Here is a 20,473-nt window from a genome sequence, read left to right on the forward strand (position 1 = left end):
TTTATATGTCAGCATTTGGCCTTTGGTGAAATGAATTCCCCCTCAAAAATCAGAATCACCTATCATCGCCTTCCTACTCATTTTTTTTCTTCTGATGCTGAATTGTTTTTTTGTTTTGTTCAATTTTATGTTAAGGAGGTGGAGGAGGAGTTGAATCTCAAATTTCCGCTTCTATCAAAATGTCAGTCTAAATAAGGTATTATGTAAAGCAGAATCAAATGTGCCTACTGCTATTATTCACACGCTGACAGCAGCCACGTTTCAGTTTACGTCTGGGAGGTCTAAAAATAGGAAGACCTACTTCTGTTCCTGTTTTGAGTGAATCAGGAAATTTGACATAGAACTGAAATTTTTTGAAGTCATAAAAAAACGGTGTTTTTATTTCACTGTCACACTCTGATCTAGTCTTTTGTTGTGGGTAACCACTAGATTATTTTTAATATGAACAGGAAGCTGCTATGTGAACTGATCCATATTTGGTCAATGTGAGAAGGTAGTGATCAGGTGGTCTAATTTTCTTTTGCGTAAGGTTCAGATGATGTAAAGTTCAGAGTATTTTAACATTTTTAACGATAACATCGGAAAAGTCATTTTGACTCAGAGAAATGTCAACATGGGGGGGAAAAACAGCATCGCCATGGATACAATAAATTTAGCTGTGAAATCATTTTTTCTAAAGAAATTATAAGAATAGATTTTTTTTTATATGAAAACCTGGGCTTTTAGGAAATAGTACTCTTATAGTAAATAAATGATAGTAAATAAATAGCAGACGTATTTGGCATGTTCACCTGAATATCTGGTGCTCAGTGAGTGGATGTAGTGCTGAATGGCATAACAAAAAAAATAACTATGAAACAGTGTGACTTTATAAGTTTGAGTTGTTGTTGAAGTGAAAACTTAAACATATCAGTCACAGTGTCATACAGCACTGACTGGCAACGTGAGTAACACTGACCTCGTTGTTACAATGTTACTTTGATTCACCCACCCCTTGCCACAATCTTGCCTCTCTCCATCAAGACCAAGAAGAGCCCACGAGTCCAAATGACCCCCAGGTTTCAATTTCAAATCCCCAAAGGATTTGGTGGACTCCCAGATTTCCACTCAGAATTATTTTAGTGGCACAATGGAAATCTACACTGCATTAAGGAGCTGGTTTTGTTCCTGACTGTTATGATTTCAAGGAAAGATCTATTGAGTATTAGGCTGCTAGCAAGATAAAATCTGTCCTCAGTTCATTGTTGATTTTGGCCTTTAATTTCTTGTTTTTTCAGCTGATAGCCTCGAACTCAAAAACCATTCTACCGCTTACATCCGGCTGTGACTTTTATGCTTACGTGGTGGAGACAGCAACACTGATATCAAAGTTGCTTTTCAATATAAAAAGAAACCTGTCTTTGAAAAAAAAAACCCCAAAACACATCATGTGGTTGACGTGTGGAGGACATGATGAGTCTTCAGGAAACATAAATGAGAACAAACATTCAAAATAAAGTAGGATGCTGCTTTAACAAAGACATCCTGAAGAAACGAGGCAGCATTTGTTACATAAACAGTAAAATCATTCAGCATAATTTAAACACCTAAAACACAGAGTAATTATCCAAATGTTTTTATTCAGATTAAGATGTCTCTGCTACGCAGTAATCATTTTATCATATTCAGTCTTCTGGTTCGTTAGCGCGTGTGACAGTAATACCCTCACTGGCCACTTTATTAGGCACACCTGTCCAACGGGTTGTTAATTACAAATGTCTAATCAAAAACCATATAGTAGCAACTGGATGCATTTAGGCACATAGACGTGTTCAAGGCGACGTGCTGATTTTCAAACTGAGCATCAGATAATGAAGTGACCTTAAATGTAGCAGGGATGCTGGTGCCAGATGGGCTGGTCTGAATACTTCAGAAACTGCTGATCTGTTGGGTTTTTCCCACACAATCATCTCCAGAGTTTACAGAAAATGTTGCAAAAAAAGAAAAAATGTCCAGTGAGGGACAGTTCTCTGAGTGAAAATGACTTGTTGATGCCAGAGGTCAGAGGAATAGCCAGACGGCTTGGAGCAGATGGGAAGGCGACAGCAACTCAAACAGCCAGTCATTACCTCTGAGTTACGCAGAAAAGCATCTCTAAAAGTAAAATATGCTGAACCTTGTGTACCCATCTACTGATGGCTGCTTCTAACAGGAAAACTTCCCATGTCACAAAGCTCAGATCACCTCAAACTGGTTTCTTGAACATGACAATGAGTTCACTGTACTCTGATGTCCTCCAGAGATCTCAACTGTTTGGGTAGAAAACAAGAGTCACGTCATGCATGTATAGCTGACCAATCTGTAGCAGCTGTGTTATGCTATTGCACCAACATGGACCAAAATCTCCAAAGAATGTTTCCAGGACCTTGTTGAATCTGTGCCATGATAAATTAAAGCAGTTCTGAAGGCAAATGGGATCCAACTGCAACGTGTGTACGTTTAACTCAATTTAAACTCTGAATTGTGTTTATAAAGGTGAAAATTCAGAACACTTAATTTTTTATGTCACTAGCAGTGTGGGCAGTGGGCCCACACAAAGACTTTGTTCCCCTACAGCAGACCAGCTTCTGTGTAAGTAGTGTCTATACATATCAATACAGCCTGTCAGATACCATTTGAAGTAACTGTAATAGAAGCAACATGAAACATCTTTAACCCGTGGTATAGTTTGCGTGAGAGTTTTTCCATATTAAAACCACAGTACCCATAAACCCCATCGCAGCTGTTTCAAAAACGATGCAGCTACCAGACAAAGTTCCTCCTCGATCTTTCACTTTCATGAAGACTTCAAGCCTGATGCTCTAGACGGGAATTTCAACGGAAGCACTTCGCCTTTATCAGTAGCATTGAATTTCCTCCTTTGAAGCAACTTATTTAGCATTCGTATACAATAACACCAAGAAGGTTTTGCATGTATTTCTTCGAATTGAGTCTGAATTCCTGTGAGGTTTCACGGTTGGAATGACGGCATGTGCTAAGATTTCAGAAAACATCCGTTTACTCTCCGCTGGACATACCCAAGGAAACCCCGTGGTCACTGCGATGTCACAGCTGATATTTATGGTGACTATCAGTGGCCTTGTGGCTGAATGCAGACGCAGACAATAGTACAGAAACATGCAGACACCTCCACTTCACTCAACCACGAGCATGACTGTCAGCACATACAAGAACTTCCACAGCAACCCATGTTTTTTTGTCATTGTTTTTTCAAAGAAACTGTGGTTTCAGTAAACGATTACAAAAGAAATGATCCCAAATGACTCACTGCTGCTTTCTTGGGCTACATTATCATGATCTGGGATCAGAACTGGTAGTTCTTACCAGTCTCTAAAACAGCAGTGTGAACATTTAATCTGTGTATCTTAGCGTCATTTCATAGAATCAGTTTCTAAGGTCAGATGGAGAGTTTACTTGGGTGGCCTAAAACTCTACTATTGCATTTGTGGGGTTTTAGATTATCCAACTAGAGCAATCAAATCAAACGGAGGCAGCTGCTTCTGGCAAACTATTCGTAGGCAAGACTAGAGCGAAAGACCTGTAATCAGCAAGGATCCTGTAACCAAATGGATGCTGTTTAGTGGTTGTAGAGTAGACAAGGAATAGGTCAGATGACTAAGCAGTCCTCAAACTACACATGAAACGAGAAGCAGTCAGAGTGCACAAACATCCGCCAAGACATACTTTTAAGGGAATACTGTTGTATTTTCTATATATTCCTTTTTATTTTTTTGGTCCTTTGAAATTCACTTTAAGGAGTGTGTAGCACAGTTGTTTGTCTCTCTGTGTTAGTCCTGCGACAGACTGCTTCACGGTGTACCTCTCACCCTATGGAAGCTGGAATAGGCTCCAGTGCCCCCGCAACCCTGATAAGGATAAATGGAAGAGAATGATAAATGGATGAATGATTAGCAAGAAATAGGAAGTGAAAAACAGTTTAGAAAACATGTTTTAAAAAAAAAAAAAGCATTAAATTCAATAATAATAATGGATTGGATTTATATAGCGCTTTTCAAGGTACCCAAAGCGCTTTACAATGCCACTATTCATTCACTCTCACATTCACACCCTGGTTGTAGCCACAGCTGCCCTGGGGCAGACTGACAGAAGCGAGGCTGCCATATCGCGCCATCAGCCCCTCTGGCCAACACCAGTAGGTGGTAGGGTAAAGTGTCTTGCCCAAGGACACAACGACCAGGACAGAGAGCCCGGGGATCGAACCGGCGACCTTCCGGTTACAGATACGCTTCCCAACTCCCCGAGCCACGGTCTGTTTGCAATGTCCTCTATACAAACAGAGGCAGTAGAATTTTAAGCATAGTTTGAAACTTTTAAAGATAAAAGACAATAAAAGACATTTTAAGACAGTTTGACATTAAAGATGAGGTCAGAGGTCCAAACTATGATAGTTAGATTTCCCATATGTTATTCCCTATATGTGCTGTCATACAACTAATGGCATTATAGGAAACACCATTTTAAATAGGTCTTTATACAGTAGCATTATTATCATTTTAACCTTCAGATCAGGTTAATGAGCAGGAAAGGTTAGAGGTCAAATGTGTTAGGATATTTTAAACCTTTATATGGTGCTTAAAAATCATCACCACACTTATTGGAGATTAAGTATCAGAATTTCAGGAGCAGGACCACGCCTCCAAACACGCTCCTTCATGTTCTCATCTATATATGTTCCCCGAGTCCTACAAGCTGTTCATTCTCATTTACGTGCCCCACCCTCCCGCCCCTTTTCAATTCTTTAACTTCTTCACTTCTATTTAGTACATGGCGATCTGCCAGGCCCGGGAGCCGCCGCCAGTCCCCTTTGAGGCCTTTCCCAAACCGCAGCTCAATTCATGTCCAAGCCAACCTTTACCTGCTAAAATGCTGTCAAACATAAATGAGGACGTGGGCCCCGCTAGTGAAAGACTCATAGTTTCTTAAGTTACAAGCCTTTTTGGCCTTCTTTCATCCAATAAATCATCAAGCTGACCTTGAAGATCTTGATGGATGTGAGCCTAATTTTAAGGGATGACCTCATTCTACATTCCTACAAAGTTTTATCATCATACATTCAAATTTTTCAATGAAAACTTTACAGACAGGACGACATGCACACAAGCAAACCCTACACTGGCAGAGGGAGAAAAGCTATGAAGACTGTGAGATACAAACAACAGCTCGGCCAAAAAAATTTATTTCAGGCTCGCAATTTAAAGTTGTTTTTCTGTATAATTAAGGACAAAATCTGCATAGCTGAGACAGACATCCTGAATTTCCCATGATTGGGTCAAACACATAAACACTCCCTTTATTACAGGCTCTTGAGTCGGCAATAAAAATTACCTATAATCTAACTCAGTTTGTCCTCTCCCAGGTCTCCTGTCTGGTAAATGCCCACATCCATCCTTGTAATTTAGTTGCAGAAATAATAGTATCAGGTGCTCAGGGCACCTGTCAGACATGCACACTCACTGTCCCCTGAATGTGAAAGTGAAACCCAATAATAGGGAGAGCTTGGTTATCTATGCTCCTCATTGTGCCCACTTCCACTTAACAAGGAGCTGGAATGCCCCTGATTTTCACACACACATCATGGGTGCCGGCTGCACTTTGCACTTTGTTACTGTATTTCTATGAAGGCCAGCAGAGCAGGAGCTCTCTGGCTCAGCGCCATGAGAAAGAAAGGGAGCGTCAGGGAAAGCGAGGAGGGAGGGAAGGAGGGAGGGAATGAGCGAGGTCACAGCTCTGAAGGACTTTCAGTTATATTCAGGGGAATAACACAATCTGGCCTGCAGGGCTGCAACATGAAGGCGTAATGGTGATATGCCACTCTGTGGTTTACGCATACACATCCAGACTCACCGCCTGTTCCTCTAAATCTCCACCCAGGTTGTATTTCCCTGACACAACTGCACTGCTGTGTAATGTGAAGTCACCCAGGAGTCATGTGGGAATCAGATCCGATTCCCAGGTGAATGTCCGGTGATTCAAGGCCAACACAAACACAGATCAAATCTGCAAAATTACATGGCAAAATCAGTGAAAACTAATGAAAGAGACAAAAGGAAAGCCTTTTTAAAAAAAAAAAAAAAAAGCTTTTGATCTGTGTGTTCTGCTTATTAATGTTACTACAAGGTCAGAGGAAATGAGGAATCACTTTTCACTATTTGACTGAGAAGTCAAGTGTAGAAAGGAAATCTACTTTGTACTAGCGGCAGACTGAGCTAAAGGAGAGGAGAAAATAGGATGGGCAGTGATGCTCAAAGATAAGGAAGAAAAGCTCAAACAAGCCGACACAAAAGAATCGTTTGTTTTCATCACCCACAGAGAGACGTTTAAAACAGTGTCACCACCGGGGACAGTTCTGGTAAAATCCACCAAATCACATGAAGCATGTCAGTTTTCTGCTTCACCTCCCAGTATTTTTCCTCCTTCTTTCCAAGTAAGTCATAACAGCTAAGACACATTGTAGCCAGCAGATACCAAGGACAGCCAGTACTGTAAACAATAAGTAGAGAAAGATAAGCAGCTTCACACAGTCTCACATCTTTACCAAAGAACTCATGAATCCATTGCCAGGATGTTCTAGAATGAAACAGATAGTAAGATCAAATGCATTCGTTAAATAAATGATTACAGTAAATGTCATGTCAGAGCGTGGCTCATAGAGCAGGAATGCTAAAAAGAGACGGCAGGCTCTTTTTATCCTCAAACTGCATGGAAAAGAAAAATAATTCAATGATAAATTATTAAGATCTGAAAGTCATTGTTATCTTTTAATTATTCAGGAACTGAATATCCATTAGCTAGTCTAACCCCACTAACTGCATGTCTTTGGGAGGCTGGAGTACATGAGGAGAACATGCAAGCTCTACACAGAAAGGCCTCAGCCAGATGGAGGATTCAAACCCTGGTCCTTCTTGTTGCGAGGCAATTGCCCTAACCACTGTGCCACCATGCCAGCTATGCCACCATGAGACTGTTGTCTCACATTGACCACATTGACCACCATTGTGGTTAATGGCTCAGTCATGTTAAACACGAATAATCAATTACATCACTGCAGTTCTTACAATGACTACAGAGCCTATATTTAGAACATGGGTAAACTATTCCACTAATTCAAAGAGGAAAATGTGCTCAAACAAAATCTTCAAGATCTGCTGAAAACTTCTGCGTAGCTTTAAGGTTTTTTTTCCCCGATTCAACAGAAGGCTACGGTGCAGGAGATCTCAGAAGCACGCTGCTCCTGTTCTGGTACAAACAAAACCGAATGAGTAAAGAGAAAGAAAGGAGCCTTTTTATGTCAGGGTTGTGGAAAACAACTCGCAGCAGTGATTTCTAGACAGAGGCCAAGCTTTTGCATTGTTATTTTTGTTTAAGCGTAATATAACACAGACATACAGGTTAGGAAGGTGAATCCGATAACCCAGAGTGCTTGGAGCATACTGGAAGTCTTTTTAATGCATCCATTGTAAGTACTGTCTTACAGTTGGCTGAGGCCTGAAGAGGTTTTTCGCCAGTAACTCCAGGAAGCTATTACATCACCTCTACAACTGTGTGGGTGTGCGTGTGTGTGTTTCGTCGGTTAATTATTTCTCCAAGCATGGCCAGTGTCCCATGTCCCTCCTCCTCCCAAAGCGTGATTCATGAATTTGTCATAATACAATAGAACTTATTATCCATAGTTTACATTTCACTGTGCTCTGATCTCCTTCATACTGGCAGCGGATATTAAAGAGGACTAAAGTGCTTTGAGAACATATGAGGTGGGATGGGATTGTTTTTACAAGTTAAAACAAGCTGCGAGTATCAGTATGAGGCTCTCCGATGGTTTACGGTACACTTGAATGAACTGGCTATTGACACAGCTCGCCCCCCTTTCCTCTTTCTGTTTCAGAAACACAAACAAACACACACACTCACACACAGCTGTAAATCCTGTGCTGACGTCCTTTGGGAAAACAGGGAGTTTCCTTCCTGGGTGAACAAGCTTCGTCGTCATTCAGTGCACTGCTGCCTCTGTGGCCAGGAGTGAGGTGGAGAATGAAAGCATCAAAGCGGCACTTTTCACCCTCAGGGTGGATGTGAACTCCACTCCTGCCTTATACAGAACAAATGTAAGCCTTCCTTTACTTGCTTTCTTTGGAATATAATCCCACTTCCTTTCAACTTGGCATATAAATAAAACCACTGGTTTGGTCACAAAGTAGGCTTGTTTACAAAAATGTGTTTTATATAATTGCGTTAATTGTAATTTACATAATTTCAAATTAAATCTGGTTGAATGTGATGAGGTTTATGACTCTTGAACAAAGAAACATATTTGAGGAAGCTGGACACTGTTATTACTTACTTATTAGAAGTACAAGGATTAAATCAAGCAGTGTAATGGCTGATTTCAGGAACATCAGTCCCACAGTACATAATGATCTTCACTAACTTGCTGTGATGTTGCTGTATTTAAGTAACCAGTCATTTTTGGGCTTTAACGGTGTGACAGAGCCCCCTAGTGGTGAAACCTTGCAATCATAAATAAAGATATGAGATATGCAGCTGAGAGAAATATCCAAGATCTTACATTTTTGTCTCCTTCTAGCATTCCTAGTTCAACCTTACTGCTCAGAAACAAGCATAAAGAGGTGAGTGTCGTGTGAGTGTGAGAGTAATCTCCGGAGTTTCAGGGCACATCTGTCCTTAATTTAACTTCAGGATGGTATCTGGTGGTTACTCACATGGCGTACTCGCTAGGGAGAAAGAGAGAGAGCGTGTTTCAATCTCCCAGGAGTGAATGGTAGAGCTGAATCAGACTGGCAAGCACTCTGCTTACTAAGTCATTCATGCCTCTCGCCCAATAGAGGGCGAGAGGGGACGTGGACAACCTGACGTTAGAGCGTACAACCTCCTCAAAGAGGATGGAGAGAGACGGAGCGATCTAATTTCACTGTGACTGAAGGAAAAAAAAGAAGCTACTGACTCTGCACATTTACCTACTCTTCAAACGTACTTGCATTTGTGCAACTTTGTGTTAATGTGCAAAGCTGTATGTGTGTGCGTGGCTGCTTTGCGGTCCCTGCTGTGAAGTGTTTAATAGTTAATAAGAGCCTTGTTTACTTGGCAGGGCTGCGGCCCACACAGCAGATGCTGCTCAAATGCTGAGAGACACAACTTACGCAATACGGGAAACAGATCCAGAATGTAGTTCGGATATTTTAACAGTTTGAAAACAAAGCGATGCTCATTGTTTGAGAGTTTGTTCCAGTCTTCAGATTTATGTGGTGTTGTTTTTTGTGTTTTTAAAGAGGAAAATGTTGGGAAGCCTAACAGAAAGCGCCGTGTATTTCTTCTTCTGCGTAAACATTTTAACAAAATGAAATGTTGTCAGCATTTGAAATTGAGTGTAATTCAAACCCCCACGACCAAAGACGCACTCCACCGTTTCTCATCTGCGCTGTTTTATTTTTCTGTAAACAAAAATCACGTGAAATATTTATGAACCACAATTAAAACACGCTCACACACACTCACAGCCTGGCTCCAGACACTACACAAAGGACACACAATAAATCACCCTTCATCGCTTGTTACACAAACACATATTTGCTTCATTTCACTCTGGTACAAACACACTCTTGTGATGATAAATCCTACCACGTTTCAAGTACTGTCAACTTTCCCCTCTTTACAATAAGAGAAGGAAAAAAACAACACAAATAAGAGAGATTTGTATCTCAGGACCTTGAACAACCACCAGAGGTGGGAGGGAGAACCTTATGGTACCCTGTGCGGCTGTTTGTGTGTGTACTCTATAGTGATGGATAATGCATGAACCGTAGTTTAAAATTTAAGGGTGATAATGTAACCGTGGCAAAACAAATAACCTTACTGACAGGTGAGCCAGGCCACATCGGGACAGAGAACGAAGGAACACTTAAAAGGCCAAAAAGTGCCTGAAGAACAAAAGCACTGAGGCAGACCTGCAGAGAGAGTCAGCAGCAGGCGTTCATATATAAGCAGGTGAGGAGTTTCTCTCCGTGCTTGTGGTCTTTTTTTTATTACACTGTCTGTCTGTGAGTAATGACAGTGGATGTCATGTCATCTTCTGCAGGAAGGAATCATTTATTTTACATGCACTGATGGTTTTAAGAGGCTTCTATATTTTATTGTCTGCTATTTTTTGGTCTATTTCAAACAGCTGCAATAAAGAAACACAAGTTTATAGTCAGCTGACAGCTGATAAGTTACTGCTGCTGCAGTAAATAATATCTCTCTGCAGCTGGATGAAGATTTTTTCTTATCATAGATCTCTGTTTATCTTTTTTTCCCGCGCCAGTGGAAGTCATTTCCAAGTTTTTTGCACAGCTTTCCACATTATTTGCAGAGCGTTGGGGGGGGGCTGAGTGAAAATGTATTTTTTGCAAACCTGAATACATGATGTTTCTTGGTGACATCCCTTCTGACATTATGTCTATCCATCTGCACCTTCCCTCGTTTCAGCAAAAAAATGGAATTTGATCCACGTGATATGGGATATCACACATCGGCCTGGGAGTTGTGGACATGTTTATAGGGCACATCATCCTTTCCTTCCCCCTGAAGCAACAGTCTGTTGAGACCTGGTATTTCCAGCTTTTGATAAATGAAGAGTTGATTAGATGAAAATCTTCGATTGCAGGCAGAGACCGCAGAGACTGAACGTGTCATTATCCAAGATTTCCATTGGCTGTGCCAAATCATACGCACATACAGCTCACTGACAGCAAACGACCCAAACCCCCTTTGCTCTTAGAGAAACTGTGCTTAGTGTCTTAGTGTGTGGGCATGCTTTATTTAGTCTGTCTGAATTATAATAGTTTGAATGGTCTGACATGGGATGATTCACTCTCATATACTACCCAAAACTACAGCCGGCCAATGACAAGGCTAAGGAATTACACTGTACAAAGCAACAACTTTGTCCTTATAATCAGTGTTGTAACTATAACTAATTTTAATATCTTATTTTGAGGCAACGTCAGCAGCGATTTTAAGTGACATGCAGTTTTTATACTCTGGTGACCACTGAAATCAAACTTAATTCTGTTGCAAGCTTTAAAATTCCTAAATATTTTAATTCCCATAATATCTGAAGAGTGACTTTTTCTATAAGGCTGTGGCTATAGTCATTATTTTCTGGGTCACATATTTTTAAGGCTCAGCATGAACGTTTTTGGCTTCCATCAAGTTGTGTTTTTGGGTCCATAAGTGACAATAATTGGAGAAGAGGTCTGAGTACGTTATCCTAAGTTATCCTAAACACTAGCATGTTGGGTTATCATCATGCATCATCTTGGTTATCAGCTGTATGAATGCATGGCACAGACACAGATACCTGCTAATTAATGCTAATTATAAGCCCAGAATGTCACTCACCATACTGGAGCACAGTCTTCTTGGCTGGGCTGTGCCAAACAGCAGGTCTGGCAGTTCCTATGCTATTAGCTGATCTTCTCATTAAAATAACAAAAAATCCTTTGGACCACATTAAGATAAAATAGAGCACTCCACTTCTGTGACATCAGTTACCTGAGGTAAGCTGCCATGTTAGCACCTGTTAGTCAAAGTGTCCCCCTCACTTTGATCCTCTTTAGAAATCCAACAGCATCTGTACATGCTGTGCATCTGTACAGTTCTTATGATTGGAGAAACAGATCATATCGATAGGAACCTGTTTAGTTTGCACAAGAATATAAAATCATAGCTTTTTAAAAATATTTTTAACCTGGAGGAGTTTGGGTCTGATTCACATTTTGCGTTAACCTCAGGTGGAGGTTACGACACCTCCTGTATTATTTATTTTAGCTAACCTGATGTCGTGCTGGTTGTAGCTTACGTCTGAGAGAAGTAATGTGAAAATGCCTGTTGAATTAGCGAGCTCTAGAAGTGCTTTCATGAATTAGTTTAACTGCTTGACAAAGACCCTAAATGTTTTAATTACTTGTGCTATGTGCTATGCTAGGTGCTGCTCAGACATCAGCCTAATGGGGAAGTTATGGTTCAAAGGTGGCAGCTCTTCAGCAGTCCGCAGGCAACTTAAGACTGCCTGTAGACAGCGTCTGCTGTCAGAGATGGAGCACTCTGTGGGCTACTCTTGCTTGTGTTGTTGTAAGTACATCACCTAGCCATGGAGAAGAGCCCAGTTATAACACAAGAGCAGCCATTGTCTGTGCTTTTCATGCTGTATTTTTCATCCTTATTAAAGTCTTTTCTTTTTTTCCTGGTGAGCTCTGTTGTTGCTTCGTTCCCTTTTTTGCCCACGGAAAATCAGCTTTGACCCAGCTTTGCACAACGTCATTCACGTCAACAGGAAACAAGAAAAGACAAAAACAGAAATCTCATATGTGGTAGGAGTCTCTGTGAGTGGCAATTAGAGGTTTTCTTGCTCTCTTTCTTTTTTGGGGGGGGGACACCAAAACAATAGCCAACTCCCGTGTCTCTCTCTGTCTCTCTGTGTGTATGTGTGTGTGAGTGTGTCTGTCCTGTGTTCAAGGGCATACCCCACCAGTCTCCTGGCTCTGACTACAGTAACATGCCCTGAAGTTGGAAGAAATGCACATTTTCACGCTGCATGCCCATCACTCGAAGCCAGCACGCATATGCAGAATGAAAAAGCACTTTGCTTGTGTTATGAAACAGGAAATGGGTACTTTGCTTCATGGTTTTTGACCTGATGTGACAGGTGATTTGAAGCCTACGTCCCCTCAGGATGAAGGAGCAAAATGACTTAGTGACTTCACATGCTTGCTAACAGACACACAGAAGTTACTTTACACTCAGGGTGGTGTCACCTTTTCATGTGAGCAAGCTGACCCTTTTTTATTGACCTTTCCCACTGCAAAGGCATTCATTAAGCAAGCCATCGATGTGACCTTTGATCTCCAGTGGCTGGTGCTATCTCGTTGTCAGGAGCTGATGGAGGCGAGGGTGGATATTTGAGCACTGCTAATGTATATAGATTCAACAGCGTACATTGAAAAAGTCATTAGAAGAGCAAAATCGAGAGGCAGTAAGGGAGAAAGGGAGAGCGTTACCTCTTTGCTATGAGCCTCAGAGAGGGAATTGATTTTAGAATTGGTTGTTCTGGTCAGAGCACACACAGTAAGAATCTATTGATTGATTGCACAATCTCTCTTCATCTCCTCCTCCTCCCTCGGCTTACATCCTCAGTTCCTCTCTCCTTCATTCCCCTGTACCCATGTCCTCACTTATCCATTTATTCATTTACCACAGTTTCTGGATGGCTTTTTTATTCTCCTTTCATTTCTCCTTTTCCTAACAGTCCCACTCCAGACACATTCAGACGCACACACAGAGGCTGACGTTAATCTCTCAGGTAGATTCTTGTATGTAAAACACTGACCTTCTCATATCTTACTCCTTAAGAGAAAGAATGAATGAATTGCAAAGCTCCAGTTTGAATGGAGTTGTGTGTCTGAACGTGTGGGTGGTTGGCAGCAACTGCAGAATAGGATAGTGACAGCTGACCAGCTCTCCATATCTGCTCGAATTAATTAGAGTGGAACAGAATGAGACGTTTCTGCACATTATGGAGCTCACCAGCGGGTCCAATCCGGCCCACAGCATGGTTTTAAAAAGAGTGAAACTTGAAGAAAAGGAATGACGTCAAGCACAGTGTTGGGTTTAACTTGCTACAAAGTAATGGATTACTGTAACGTAATGCATTGCTGTACTAAACAGGGATCGTATCACAGTTAAAATTATTTCATTACTAGCGTTACAAAGATTCCTCAGTTATCTGTGCGTTAGGTGGATGGAAAGAAGAAGGGAGGAGAATGGTGAAGCAGTACAGCGATGAAGCTTTTAAGGAGCGGAGATGGGCATTACTTTTACTTTTATTGCGCAAAAGGACGAAAGCGCAATGGGGAAGCAGAAAATGCATTACATTGCTAACAGGAATACTGCTCTCTGCAAGCATTTGCACAAACAGCATGCTAACACTAAGCTAGCAAAGAACCTAAGGTGATGTTAAAGCTGAGTGAATGCTGACCCCAGCCCAGCAGCCAGACGCTGAACCTCAACAGGTAACCAAAGCAGTGATGAGCAGTCAGCCTGCAGTTTCTACCTGTTCATGTCTCTAAAGTAGAATCTACGTGCTGCGAAGTCGCTTTTGGCTGGTTTTCATCTTTGCTTCATGTTGTCGGCTTTGTGTTCAAACGTAAAAACTAAAAGAACGACAGTACGTGTGTCCTCATTACACCGTGTGCACAATTATTAGGCAAGTTGTATTTTTGAGGATTAATTTCATTATGGATCAAGGACAGTGCTCTCGGTCAATCCAAAATGTTAATGAGCCTAAACCTAAATGTTTAAGAATGTAAAAGTGAGGTTTTGTCTTTAAGAGAATATATATATTTATGTGCAGAATTACTACGCAACTAATTGAAAAAACAAACATTTCCCCATCTCACTAGTTTATTTGCAAATATTAAACTGGGAATAATAAAACAACTCAAAATGTACATATAAACATTTCTGACATGTCAAAATAAAAAATAAATAAAAATCAGTGACCAGTATAGCCTGGTCACAAGCCTTCCATTCATGGGGTCTGTCAGTTTCTTGATCTGATGACGATCAACTTTTTGTGCAGCAGCAACCACAGCCTCCCACACACTGTTCAGAGAGGTGTACTGTTTCCCTACACTGTAAATCTCCCATTTAAGCAAGGCCCACAGGTTCTCAATAGGGTTTAGGTCAGGGGAGGAAGGGGGCCATGTCATTATCTTTTCATCCTTAAGGCTGTTCCTGGCTAGCCATGCAGTGGAGTACTTCGATGCATGCGAGGAAGCATTGTCCTGCATAAAAATCATGGTCTTCTTAAAAGATGCAGACTTTATCCTGTACCACTGCTTGAAGAAAGTGTCTTCTAAAAACTGGCAGTAGCTTTTGGAGTTGATTTTCAGGCCATCTTCAACCCGAAAAGGTCCAACCAGCTCATCTTTAATAATCCCAGCCCATACCAGTACCCCACCTCCACCTTGCTGCCGTCTGAGTCGAAGTGGGGCTCTGTGTCCATTACTGATCCAGCGACTGGCCCATCCATCTGGTCCATCAAGAGTCACTCTCATCTCATCAGTCCATCAAACCTTTGAAAAATCTGTCTTCAGATATTTCTTGGCCCAGTCTTGTCGTTTCAACTAGTGTGCTTTGCTCAGTGGTGGTCGGGTTTCAGCCTTCCTTACCTTGGCCATGTCTCTAAGCACTGAACACCTTGTACTTCTGGACACTCCGGGTAGGTTGCAGTTCAGGAATATGGCAGCACTGGAGGATAATGGGTTCCTGGTAGCTTCACATTTGATTCTTCTCAAATCTTTGGCAGTTAACTTGCGTCTTTTTTCTCAACACGTTTCTTGCAACCCTGTTGGCTATTTGCAACAAAACGTTTGATGGTTCTGTGGTCAAGCGCCATATCTTCGTAATTTTAAGAGTGCTGCATCTTTGTGAAAGACTTTTTACAATTTTTGACTTTTCAGAGTCCATTAAATCTCTTTTTTTGCCCATTTTGCTTGAGGGAGAGAAGCTGCCTAATTATAATGCACACCTTTATATAGAGTGTTGATCTCCTTAAGCCACACCCTCACTCGTTATTCAAATACAGATCACCTGATATACTTAAATCCAATAAGCACTAAAGTTTATACAGCTTGAAGTTGAAAAATATGCGTAAAAATTATGATATGGCCAAAATACCCACTTGCCTAATAATTGTGCACACAGTGTAGGACAGAAATTTGTATTGTTGTGTGGGACTGTAGCCTCAGGTTTTTGTTGTTAACTCGTAATTATCAGACAATACGTTTCATTTTATAGTGTAACAAGAGAGTAATTTAGTGTCACACATTACTTTCTACAGTGAGTAATTAAGTAACATACTGCATTACCTTTAAGAGAAGTAATGAGTATACGTAATACATTACGCTGATGTCAAGAAGCTGTACTGATGCGTTTCTTTGATTTACAGAGCTAACGTTTCTTTGTAATGACAGCAGGTTGAGTGTAGCACATCTTTTTTTATTGTTTTTATGGAGTCGGTTAACTGGTCCTGCTTGAGATCGAATTACAAATGACTTTGACACCCTTTGTGTGTTTGGAGTGATATAATCGATGCAGTCGGATTACTTGGTAATGCTTGGCAGTGTGTTTTTTTTTCTTGTACTGCATATATAATACAATGCTCTTTAAAAATATTTATGCCTGAAACTGTGAAGGTGAGTCTTTGTGTATTTGACATTTGAGTTAATGATGCCTGGTCGTCTCATTTCTCTCATATTAACACTTTTTTTCCAAATTGAGAGAAGCGGATGTTTAAGCAGTTGGAATAAACAGCACAGAAAGACGTCCCTGAGGGGAAAGACCTTTAAAACCAGGTTTCTCTGCCAGGTTGAGCACAGCTGCAGACTTTAAGTACAGTTGCTCTTTAATCAGTGTCTCTCAACTGTAGAGCAAACAAATCAGTGTAACCTACTGCCAGATGTGACAGCCCAGTACCAAAAAAAGGTGGTCTTACAGTGATTCATTATTCCTCGTTGCTATCAGTATATCTCAACAGCTCTTGAAATCTGCAGGAGGCAATAAAACAGTAAATTTGCTGTCACAGCTACGGTGAAGCATCTGGGGTACAAAGGCAGTCTCCAAGTGGCCTGTGGTATCTTCGATTTCCTTCACTTATCTCGTATCCTGGGAGCAATGACAGATAGACATTTGCCCACTGCTACACTAATTATGTGCCGGCAGCCATATATCTCCTAGTGATTCTTAGTCACCCAGAGAAGCAGTATAATGGGCCTCTGGGGACGCCGTACTTCCAGGCTCTTCAGGAGATCTCGCATCTTTATCCACTTAGCTGGATAGGAGTACATATGTCTTCTATATCTGCACTCTGCTGCTGCATTGGTTCACTAAAATGGAAGAGTTTGCGGAAAAGCAGGATTTTATGATTGTTTTACTGGAGTTTCAGCTTCGTTCAGTGTAGCAATTCAGTACTACGAGGCTAAATGTTTTTTCAGAACTGAAAAGAACACCTTAAACATCTTCAAACTCGTAGAAGGCAGTTATTGTATTTGTTGTTTGTAACGAGTTGTTATTTGACTTGCTGTTGCTTTCCTACTGGCTTGAAGCACTCTGGCTATTTTCCCTGTTTAAGATTATTCTGTGTGAACCTTGTTGGAAAATCACAGCAGATCAACAGTTTCTGAAATATTCAGACCGGCCTGTGTGGCTCACAACCATGCCACGTTTAAAGTTACATAAATCACCTTTCTTCATATTAACTCAACCTTGCTTTTCTCCATGTTTCTTCCCCTGCAGTGGCTCCCGCCCCACAGTTTGAGAACCACTGCTGTAGATCACCACACAGAAATTTACATGCACTCTTAAAATGCACACGGGAACACAAATAAATCCACAAGTGTTTTGACTTTTGGCTGAGAACACGGGAAAAGAACAAAGAAAGGGAAAGAAAGAAAGGACGATACAATGAGATATTAAATTCTGCTGAGATGGTGGAGACAAAATAATTAATTGGGTGGTGTCTGTTGGTTTGAAAACCAAAGCAATAAGAGAGAAATCTAGAGTGTCATCAAGTCTGCCATTGATCAGAAGTTTATTGGTTCACAGGCAGCAGGCCAAAAGCAGCATCTTATCCCAAACTAATAGCAGCCTGCTGGACCAAGACAACAGCAATTCACTACTGTGAAACATTCTTACATAACCAAAGGTTTCACAAACATGGCAGAAAGTATTCCACTAATGTTTATTTAATCGTTTTTATTTTATTCTGAAAAAGTGAAAGTTTGTGGTTTAGCATGTCTACATTATGAGACTCACTCAGACAGACAGCTAACAGAGGGAGAGACAAGACTATACTCACACTGAGCTGAATGGACACAGGCGGAAGTAAAGAGGGAAATGCAAAGACAGCAAAGACCCAAACACAGAAAGTTATCATCACAATAAAACAGGAAGTGAATATTTCTGAGAAGCACATAGGCAACACCAGGGAAGAGAAATTCACAGAAACAAAGATGTGAGAAAGGGAAACAAAAACAAAACAGGAACCAAAAATCCATTTGTAAAAATTCATTATTAACGATGGACAAAAAAAAAACAGAACAATCTCACGTGAGGGACTTTATGAGCTATATATAGTGTGTGGCCAGGGTTTTAAACATAAGGCACGTGGACCAGAATTAGCCCAGCAAAAACTCCAATCTGGCCCACTAGATTTCTTTGGAAAATGTGAAGGAAGCCATACATTTGTGGACTTTTAAATGTATTTTAGTAAGTTTTGGATCTTTTCCTTCTGATAAAGACTCTCCCCATCGCTAGTCATACTACAGTAATAGATTACATTAAATAACAGAAAATTTCCCTTTTTTCACTACAGACTTTTTTCTTCTGTTTTTTCTACAGTGGGCCACCAAAAAGCACATTTGCTATTCGCCTTTGTAATTACAGCACCATCTGTGAGAGTGCAATGAGGTATCGGGATGATTTTTTCTGTAATTTTACACATTTATTTCTTACAATTTAAACCCAAAGATTAATTCTGAAAGATGTTTTTCCATTTATTACAGCAGCATTTCTGTGCTGCTGATATTGCACTTATTTTCTAATATTAATATATCTATATGTTATGTGTCTTTATGTGGCCCACGATGTAAAATTTGTTTCACATCCCTGGTGTATCGTCTCCTATAGCCTTTCATAACACAGTAACATAGTTACAAAAAATAATTTCCAATAATTCAAGCAATCATAGCATATATGGATTTCCAGCTTTATAGCTGGCTGTCCAACACATTTCAGCTGGTCTCCCCCCTGGTTCAGTACATCTACAACTTCTGCATCTATCAACTCAGCTTCATCAAGAATTCAATCAACAGCTTGACAAATTTGTAAGGAACACTCAGTGCTTAGTCCATATCTGTCTCTGTGACCTTTTCAAAACAAAGCACCTCACTGAAAGATTCTGCTAAATTAGTCCTTTTGATAATCTGTCTTAACCCAGCTGTCACTAGAGTCTTAGTCTAACATGTTGTCATCAACAAAGTACATTTCTGCCTGTCCCATGTCAGAGCACCTAACATTTACACATGGCTCTTCATCTGCAACAAAAGCATCTACACACACAAACCAAGACAAAAAACCTTTGTCAACACATGACACATGACATGTTAGTACTCAACAAATACTAAACCAAAAAGCAGAAGCAGTGTGTGAAACGCTAAGTACATGCTAGCTGCCTCTATAGGAATCAACAGGGTAGGTATCAGTGAGCTGCTACTAATCGAATGCACTTAATTAACTGGTCATCAGCAAGTGTGAGCAACTCTGCAAAAGTAAAAGGTTTGGCATTCAGGTGTGTGTTCACACAATGCCAAGGAGGAAAAACACCAGCAATGATCTCAGTATATATTTTGCTCTGTATCTCTAGTAATACAGAGCAAAGGCTCTTCTATAGAATCTCTATTTAAATATTTCCCAGACTTACTTCACTTGTTCTTTGTTTTCTGTGTCTGCTCGAAGCATTCACTTTGAACTCACTCACCTGTCCCTAGAGTCCCCTCTGGCTTGTGAGGACACTCACCTCACTTATGCTGCTCTGTGAATAAAGTCTGCAAAGCTAGTGTCACACTGTCACGGTGTCTGTGTTCAGGTCCACAGTTCTTGTGAAGCCATGACAGTGTTGTTGAGAAAACAGTTCCCCAACAAAGTCTACTGAGAGCCGAATAATCGTGATAAGCAGGCACATTATGATATATTAGCAAACCAAATGTCCAATTTTCTTCTCAAGCAGAAAATAATCATCGAAGACAAAAGCTGAGTTTTGGCCCCTGTTTCCTCGGATCTGTGGTATTCTAAAATAAGAAGATAAAAAATTGGCCAAACTGGATGTGCAGCAACGGGGAAGAAAGGCAGCAAAAAAAACTTTTTAGCCTTGTAATAATCAGAACTTGATTACATGCACACTACAGGCTAAAGTAAACTCAAGGACTGTGTGTGTTCACCATGTAGTTCATCTGCAGCAGCTGATACTGAAAGTGAACTCATGTTGAGCTCCGAGTAAACACTCCCCTGAAACAGCACAGCGTACAGTAACACAGCTCGATGATGCTGTATCCCACAGCAGCTGCTTAGCCTCTGTCAATCCATCATCGATCAGTTAGAAACCTTTACGTGCAGAAAACACATTTAAAAAGCCAGAATCAGTTAATTATCTTTATGCTTCTTGGCTAGCTCTACCATCTCCTGGAGGTGAGTTCAAATGTTTTGATTTTATGTAGTGGGAAAGGCGGTATGTGGGATTACTGAATATTTAGGCAATGTTGAAAAGGCTGGGAGCAGATCAATAACCAACAAGTCCAAAGGT

The sequence above is a fragment of the Maylandia zebra genome, linkage group LG22, assembly GCF_041146795.1.
Source record: "Maylandia zebra isolate NMK-2024a linkage group LG22, Mzebra_GT3a, whole genome shotgun sequence".
In the NCBI taxonomy this organism is placed as follows: Eukaryota; Metazoa; Chordata; class Actinopteri; order Cichliformes; family Cichlidae; genus Maylandia; species Maylandia zebra.